Below are 8,611 nucleotides of genomic sequence, written 5' to 3'. Positions count from 1 at the left end.
GAAACTAATACAGCGTTGTAAATCCACTATACTTCAATTAAAAAAAATCAATATAGCCAAGTGTCACCCAAGCATTTCTAAATTGCAGTTGATTTTATTCAGTAACAAATTAATGCGAGTTCAAAAGGATTCTGATTTCTTTAGGTCCAGATAATTTGTTTAGGAAACTCCCAGGCCCCATCTCCTGCCCAGCAATCTCTCCATCCCATCTGTATGTTTAATCATACAGTCCTAGAAAGAACCCCTGTGGAAATCATTGAGATAGGTTGAATACCTGAAAAGGACATACATATATAATCTGTATGTAAGTAATCAGCATTAAGAAAACAAGTCATCCAAGTCCCATTTGCCGTCTTCCGCCAGAGTTCCAAGAACTGCCACATCAGTGACATCGGAAGAGCAGAGACATCTTGGGTTGCTTTAGAGATGAAATTCTGGGATAAGGAGAAAGAAAGGCTGCAATCCTAACACACCACAAAATGTTCTAGGCTTCTTACATATTTGGAGAAGGAAATGGCAACCCACTCCCGTAGTCTTGCCTGGAGAATCCCATGGACAAAGGAGCCTGGCAGGCTCCTTTGGGGTTGCAAAGAGTCGGACACAACTGAGCGACTAACACAAACACACACACACGTATGTATATATACACACAAATTGGCATCTGAGATCTCCTAGTATGGATAATTTTTGCCTGTGTGAACAGGGCTGAAATTTGCTTTCTCTAATTAAACTCTCATGAGACTCAAGCTGTTTTGGAGTTGATCTTACTCAGAGAAACCTCCTCCTTCTCCTCCTCCTGTTCCTCCTCCCCTTCTAGTTTGTCGAGAGCTTCCCAGAACCCTGCTCCAAATCTCAGAAATGTTAGCAGCCTGTTTCAAACCACATGGAGGGGGTGGGGAACCAGACAGCAATAAGAAGTGATGAGAAGTGAGGGCTTCTCTGGCCCCTTGTGGATCGATCACGTGGTTCCCCAGAGCTCTTTTTAAAGAAAGGAATTAAATTGACATGGTTATGACCCCGTTGACGTGCTTTGCAATGAGAAAAGCCATCGAGTATATTAATATTTGTTTTAGACTATTCTTTTTTAAAGAAAGTGTTAGCCTATCACAGTGAAACAAATGAAACAATAGCCAGTCTGCTCCTTCAGAAATACTGGTGATTGTTGACGTCACTATAGACCTAGCATTATTTCCTGAAAAAAAATCTTGACTTCGTGCATTTGAATTGCAGTCCATACACCTTCACAAAGCAGGTACTGAACCTGTAGAGGCGGTCTGAGAAGAGAGGGGTGACCAAGGGCGACCCAGAGACACAGCCTGGTAGCAGAACAACTCCGGAAAAACGTGTAGCTGTGCCTAGAAATCAAATATGGGTAAGGAGAAAGCCTCTCTCTTTGTCCGAAGGACTGATCACATGTTGACAGCTGGAATTTACATGGCTTCTCATTCAATAAACTAGCGCCTTCCCTGCATTCCAACATCGGCAGCACAATGGTGGCACAGACGCGAACTGACACATTACACATGGCCCAGCTGCCCTGTCCACTCTCCGTGGACCCCTCCGCCTCCTCCGTAGCCTTCTCCATCTCCCTCCAACATGAGCTTTCACTTCTGCAAGACCTAAACACACATGCTCGTTGGATGGTTGCTCCCTTCCTAGGGCTTGATTTCACGTGCTTGCATATGCTCCACCTGCATGAGGAATATGAACCCTCCACGAAAGATTAAAAAAATAAATACATAAAGAAAACAAAGCCAGGACAGGATGAAAACCCAAACAAATCCCTTCTACTTTGTTGTCAGCTCCAGAAGAACCGGGCATGATCAACATTTCCCATGTCAAAAATCGTGTCGACATCACAACATCGCCTTTTTATGCTGGGGATACATGCCTTACTTTATGAACTGGAACCCTAAGGAAATGTGACCTGTGAAGTAACCAGCGCTGTAATTAGTGAGAACTGCTTCGGTTACCTTTTGTTCAAAAATAGTCATCTGAGAAGTAAGGTGAACTTCCACAACATCTGACAATAGGGAGCGCTTTCTCTTCCTTCAATTATTTTGAGGATAACATACACTTCAGGGCTAAAAGCTTCCATTGAGATGTTGCAGAATTTTTCCAGGAGGGATCTGGTAGTGGGAACAATAGCAGTTTATAGTGGCAGTGTATACAGCAAAATGCATGAAAGGTATATGAAACAATTATCTGGCTTGCAGAACAATCCATTCAGTATAGTTTTCCTGTGAAAATATACACTTTACTGATTATGAGGAAACTCATCAGTACTTCCCACCCTACAGAATGTTCTTAAAAATACGGGAAACATTGGAGCGGGAAGGCTTTATTGTATTATGAAGTAGTCATTAAACTTTAATCTCTACCACTAGGGGGCAGAATGAAGTTCTTTTCTAAAGGGACAGCTAGGCAATCAACCATCACATCATTGTAACATTGAAGGCACTTCAAAAAGACTCAGATGTTTAACTATTGTGCTAGTGATCATACATTCATATTGGGCTGCGGGCCAAAAGAGAGAAGAAAAAAAAAAAAAAGCCAGAGATTTGCAGCTGAAAAGCTATAAAGTGGTGAATTTTACCTTAGAGCAAAAAACGACTTCAGTGACAAATTTCAAAGGCCATATGTATGCGATTTTCATGAAAAGCAGACGACCCTAAATTTCTTTGTTTAACTGGAAGCGATCTTCCTCTCAGAACAAGCAGGTTCTTTTCCGCAGTTTCCCTTGTTTATTGTGCTGTTACAAATTTCACTTTCCTTTCTAGTGCTACAATCAGGATTCTAGAAATGCTGTTTAGTGCCAACGGGTGTTTCATTAACACTGCCACCTCCAGCATCTTCAAGGTATCACCTCAGGCACAACATTACTGATGGAGAACGTTTAGTCTTCTGATAAAATAGGCTGGTTTTTTTTTTCTCCTTTTAAATGAAACCCTCCAACCCAACCTTTATTCTATGGTAAAAGCTCTGTGCTCCCATTAGACTTTGCCTATACAGGACATTATGATTCCCCTCCCACTGACCCATGTGGTTTAAATACTGAAAGTGATGAATCATTCGGATCCTGAACATTATTACTCATGAAAATAGAACTTCAATACCTAGGACCTGTTCAAAGCATTTGCTTTTCAGGCCTGAGAGCCAGATATTTGGAAGACACTTGCATATTATACACCAAAACATAATCCATGGCAGGCTTTCTAAGTTAATCAACTCAAGGGATAGATTTGGGGTGATGGACAAGGTCCACCCATCAGCTAGACATTCAGAGAGTCTGCAGATTCCGATTCCAACACCTTTCGTTTCAAAAAAAAAAAAAAGCTGATGTAGTTTGATTCCTATTTTCACTAAATTGTGGTCCCAGGAAAGCTGGCAAAGTCCCAAGTGAAGTGTTGGCTTTGGCGTTTCCCCTGCCCCCACCTTCTTTCCAAAGCACAAGACAGTTTTGTAAATAGAGATAGTGCCGAAAAGAATCACATCTTCCCTTTTACATCAGGAGTGTTACTTGATACGTATCAATATTTCCTGTCAGCTCCAACAAAGCAAAATCTTGGGCCTTCTGGTCTCCTTAGATGGCTAAATATCGTTTGCTTAAGTCAGCGTGTTCCAAACCTTTTATGTGGCCTGACAGTTGATTGGGAGAAGGCCCACTAACTTTCTTCAAGTGTGCAGTCATCCGTTTGGCGGCCGGCTCAGGGGGTTCCACATGAAATCCTCTTTAGATAAATTCATACTTACCCAGAGTGATTAGCCTTACAGCTTGGCTGGCTCACTCATCTTTAAAAGCAGAACATCCGTGATCAGTGTGGGGTCGGAGTTGTCTTCTACACCTTAAATGCCTCTCCTGCAGTCCCCAAAGCTGGTGAAGGAAGATGCAACCATAAAAAAGAGCAAGAAAAAAGAAACTTTTTTTTTTCCCCTGTCCTAAAGATGACAGGCTGAAGTTGACAACCTAATCCTTCAGGCTTGTCTTACTTACTGAAAGGCTCAAGTAATGTCAAAGGAACCATCTGATAACAGTCTTCATGCCAAACCTAACAGCTTTATTGAAACAAGAAACTTTCACATTAAATTTCCATGTGTTTTCTCTCCACACTCCTTAACTTCACTGCCCACCCTCCCTGTGCGTGTGTTTTCTTTTTTTTTTTTTTTCCTCCAAAGATAAGGCCTCTCTGCTTCAAAAACCAGAGAGAAACTGTTACAGAGGGCCAGCTGGGATGTAGTCAAATTAGTGGATTATTATTACCTTGGGGACATTGGAAATCAGGTTTGTTATTGGCAGTTCCTGTTTCTGTAAGAGTTGTTAAGAGCTAAAATTTAAAGGGTGTTGGTCAATCAACAGAATGTTATTTTCTTAAGTGGGGAACTGCTATTTGTCATTTTTACTTTGCTGCTGCTGCTGCTGGACGACCTGCACCAGGTTTACCTCTAATTCTAAACTCCCACTTCATTAGAAATAAAGCCAGTCTTCACAGAAACATAAAGGACATTTTTCTTCAAATCAAGACTCGTGAGCTAAAAGAGCAGGTGGGTGGGTTAGGAGTCTTAGTCTAACTAAGACATCTTTTAGAAAATGGTATCGGACTGTTAAGCAGACTTGAAACTATGATAAATACAGACATTGTCATATAAATAAGAGCAGCTTATTCTTTGTGTATTCTTTGGACATTCTGGAGACAATGTTTTCAGTAAAATACATATCCTTCTGTGCTTACACTTTGTGACATTCTTGCTGGGACAGTTTTACATTTTGAAGCTAAGGAATTCATTGAAGGATTTTGAAGTCCGTGATTCTTGTTTTTGTTTTCCTTTCAGTTGAGGATGGTCTTACTTCTCCATGTTCTGAAACCATTTTAAACAAAAACAAAAAACAGACAACCTTGCAGGAAACTCAGAGTAAATAGTCTTTGTCTGTTAAGTGAAATTGTTCCTTAAGGTAAGTTACTTTTCCAAAGGAATTACAGTATATTTCAATATTGAATAGCAGGCGTTTTTCTACCCATCTGAATGATGTTTAGGAAAAAAAAAAACAGATTCTTGAAAATTAGCCTATTGTATAATTTATGTGTTTGATTGAAACAGCAAAGTGTCTTAGTTAAAAATACATATATTTTTAAAAAGATCTCAACGTTTCCTCCAAATACTTTCTAATTTAATTGTGTTTACCCTTGGATCTGCATTATTGGTCAGGTGACTAGACTGATCAAGGACAGACAGGAATACAGATTTCCAGCTAAAGAAACTCTTATCAAAGGGTTAACCAGCTGGTAATCTGAATTACAAATATGTAAGCCAAAAATAGCATTTTTTGTAAGATCTTTTAGTCTTTTCATGACTACTTTTGAAAACTACATTCACAAGTTACATCACATCTTTAATAAACTCTGCACTGTGAGCTGCAGAACCTTCCCAGATATTCTGCCAACTCTGTTATATTTTCCACACTTCTATATTTAAAATAAATTCCCTGCCCACCCACCCCCTCGTTGAATTCAGGGAAACACAAACAACTCATAAGCTTTGCACTGAAATGAGTTTGTTTTGTTTTCATGCCTAGTATTGCTTTTGAAATTGTTCAGCAGTAAAGAAGAGAATGCTGGTATTAGCTTCAAACACCAGCTACAAACATACTGTCTTCCTATTTATTCTAGGTTTTATCTTATCCCAAATCAAGACATGATATATTTATTTATAATGGGTTTTATGATGAGTTTATTCATATATGATATGTGAAATACATGTATCAAACAAAGCCATTATAAAAAGGAACTCAAAGTATACAGGAAACTATAAATTCTGACTTTGGTGTTTTGCTGTGTCCATTTTGCAGATGGGGAGACTGAGACAGGATCTTGGCCAGAAGATTACACACTATACATTAATAGCAAAATCAGCTAGAAGATTGAGAGTTTCTACCATTAGGAAACATACACAAATACCATCACACCCAGAAAAACCCATCAAAGCTGTTTTGTCAAAAATGTGCCTGATAGGTAGGGGCTGGAAAAGATAAATGCAAACTGAATCTGGGGGACATCTCTTCCTGAAGAGGAAAAAAAAAAGTTGTCGTGCACAGGAATGTTCCTTTTTAAAAAGAAACCCCTTCGGAGGCACAGAACTTGCCTGCCCGCTCTGAAGAAACAAGGTGGATTATTTCAGCTCTCTGGGGCTTGGAACGTGTGTGTGCAAGAGCACCCTGATAGCTGCAATAATAAACATGTCCAGCTGCAAGAGCTCTGCCTAACAAGCCTGGACAACACAGTCTGAATTCCTTTCCTTTGACCATCTTAGATGTCCCCTGCGAGAGGGGAGTCAGGGAGCCAGCCCTGGAAGGGTCCTCCCAGACCCCCGCAGCCCCGCGCCTCCCCAGAAACACGCGCCCTCCCCCCAGCCCGCCTCTCCACTTTTGTTTTATTTACGAATATGTTGCCAGAATTCCAATGAGTTATCTATTCTGTGGCCCCGTCAATTTTCCCACCGAGGCCTTGTCGCCGGCTGACTCAGGGTCCAGTCGCAACAGTGAGAAGAAAAGACCAGAGCAAAAGAATTCTTTTCAACTTTTTTTTTTTTTTTTTTTTAGGTTTCGCTCATTTCTCTCTCTGCCTGCCCCCAGCCTCCTTGCGCTCCTTTACCCCTTTCTGTTACAAGATCGCTCAAATTGAAGCCCAGGAGGATCCTATAGGGAATGCATAGGATCCCTGGGAGAAAAAAGCCCCAACAAGCTATACACCAGATGTATAATGTTATATGGTCAAACTGGCAAACACAAAAGCCGAAAAACAAAAGGCGTGAATTAGGGAGAGGCATTCAAAGGCGTGTTTTCAAAACAGCCCAGCCAAAAGCCTGGATTCCCCTCCTGAGACTAAATGCTTGAAAGAAAAGGTGCTAAAGAAAGAAAGGAAAAGGAAAAAAAAAAAAAAAAAAGCCCATTTTTTCTAATTAGCTGAGGCCTAACAGGCACTGAATTTCGCAACTAGTTTTCATCGAGGGGGTTGTGGCTGGTGAAACTGAAAAAATATGCTTTTGAAACCTGTGATGGAGGCTTTCCATGGACCAAAGCTAGATTCAGTCCTCGGGCTTTTTTTTTCTCCTCCATCCCTGGAGTCTTGGGTCCTGCCTTGCTTCCTTGGTCCATCCCGTTTTCACACCCTTCCCTCTAAAGTACAAATATTATTTAGGTTTAAAAAGAGAGCTGGGTGGAAAGCTACAATGTGCCCCCGCCCCCTCCTTTCTGTCTCATAGGCAGGGGGTTTTTCCAGGCCAGCAGCAGCCCTCTGAGTTGCTATGAATCTCATTCCAAACCACCGCTAGAAGCCAAGGGGGGAAAGGTGTCCGTGCAGACTGAGGGTGTGTGTGTCTGTGTGTTTTCTGTAAATGCTGGGATTAAGATGAAAAACTCTCCACCACTGTGAATTTAGACATTTAGAGGATGATTTCTAGCTGTGAGGTTTTTTCGTGTGTGTGTGTGTGTGTTTTTTCCAGTGCAACGGGGCAGCGTTCAAGATAGCAAGGTGGATTCCCCAGCCTTGCAAAAGGACACAGGCAGACAATTTGAATTTTTAAAACCTTCTGACTGAAAGGGGACACAACGGTGTCACGGCCAGAGACTGATCTGTCTTCGGCTGCCTGACAAATTATGAACTTGCATTCTTCAATGTCATTTCTAATAAGAAAACAAAACAGAACTCGTGGGCGAGAGTTGGTGGGCAGCCCGAGTTTTGCAGGGAGGCAACTTTAATTGCCACACTGTCTGGCTTGGATGCCTGTGGTCGTGCGTGGTGTGTTTTAATAACAAACACTTGTTCTAATGAATTAGCCTTATTAGGGGCTCCTCATATTCTTTCATAAAGAGCAGAGCTATTCTGAACTTCTGAATGCAACAGTCTCTTGATATTCTCACACCGAAGGCTCTATGTGGGATTGCATTTCTACCCTTGTATATTCATAAGGCTCATATACGTATATATGTATTTTTCTCTGGCAGAAGAGTGAGCAGCAGAAAGTTAAGAAAAGTATTGGGTTTGCAGGTATGGGCCATCCATCCAGGAACATCAGAAATGCTTACAAAATTACTGTGCTGAAAATGCATTTGCATTTCCAGCTGAACAATCCGGATTTTAGTCACCTCCTGCATATTTTTTGGATACACTTGTGGCATTGGATAAAACAGATTCATTAGCTTTGATTAACCTTCTTTAACTAGAGTTAAAAACCTGCTGTAGGCAGCTCAGCTACCAATGCAGCTTTAAGATACTTTATCATGTTTAAGACCCAATTACTGTTGCACTGCATAAGAATAAAACATCACAATAAAATGTGGAACAAACAGCCATTCTAACATGCACAGCAAATAGTCATTAATTTATAACAGCAACCTTCCCATTTCTATGGTTCTTCTGATGGCTGCACCTAATTCAGATGGAATACTCTGGAATCTGATGCTGGAGAAGAAACTAGTTCCCCTCTCTCATTGATGCTGACTTTTTTTTTTTCCTGTCTTACAGCTTGAATTTGAAGTCTCAGAAGGCTCTTTTAAAGAGTAGAAAATATGAATAAAATAGAAAACATGGAGCTAAAGTTAAAACGGATTCTTTAG

The 8,611-nt window shown here is 40.9% G+C and overlaps 2 long non-coding RNA genes across 3 annotated transcripts in view; one reads left to right on the top strand and one right to left on the bottom strand.

The window, feature by feature from the left end:
* The window catches only part of LOC112580904, an 11,873-nt gene extending 7,672 nt beyond the window's left edge, over positions 1-4,201 (bottom strand). The window contains exons 1-3 of one of the 2 annotated variants that reach the window (XR_006546894.2): positions 3,995-4,201; positions 3,754-3,874; positions 1,974-2,129 (exon numbers count right to left, since the gene is read on the bottom strand). This is a non-coding gene — a long non-coding RNA (uncharacterized LOC112580904). Of the gene's footprint in view, positions 1-1,973; positions 2,130-3,753 lie in introns of both variants that reach the window. The other variant, XR_006546893.2, reaches the window with a different exon arrangement.
* Positions 4,202-4,392: 191 nt separating this feature from the next.
* Positions 4,393-7,218, top strand: LOC112580918. Its single transcript, XR_006546892.2, has 3 exons — positions 4,393-4,542; positions 4,831-4,951; positions 5,846-7,218. It is a non-coding gene; the product is annotated as an uncharacterized LOC112580918 (long non-coding RNA).
* Positions 7,219-8,611: the final 1,393 nt, after the last annotated feature.

Source organism: Bubalus bubalis, chromosome 20, assembly GCF_019923935.1.
Source record: "Bubalus bubalis isolate 160015118507 breed Murrah chromosome 20, NDDB_SH_1, whole genome shotgun sequence".
Taxonomy (NCBI): Eukaryota; Metazoa; Chordata; class Mammalia; order Artiodactyla; family Bovidae; genus Bubalus; species Bubalus bubalis.
The sequence above is the reverse complement of the archived record's forward strand: the minus strand, read 5'-3'. Positions and strand labels throughout refer to the sequence as shown.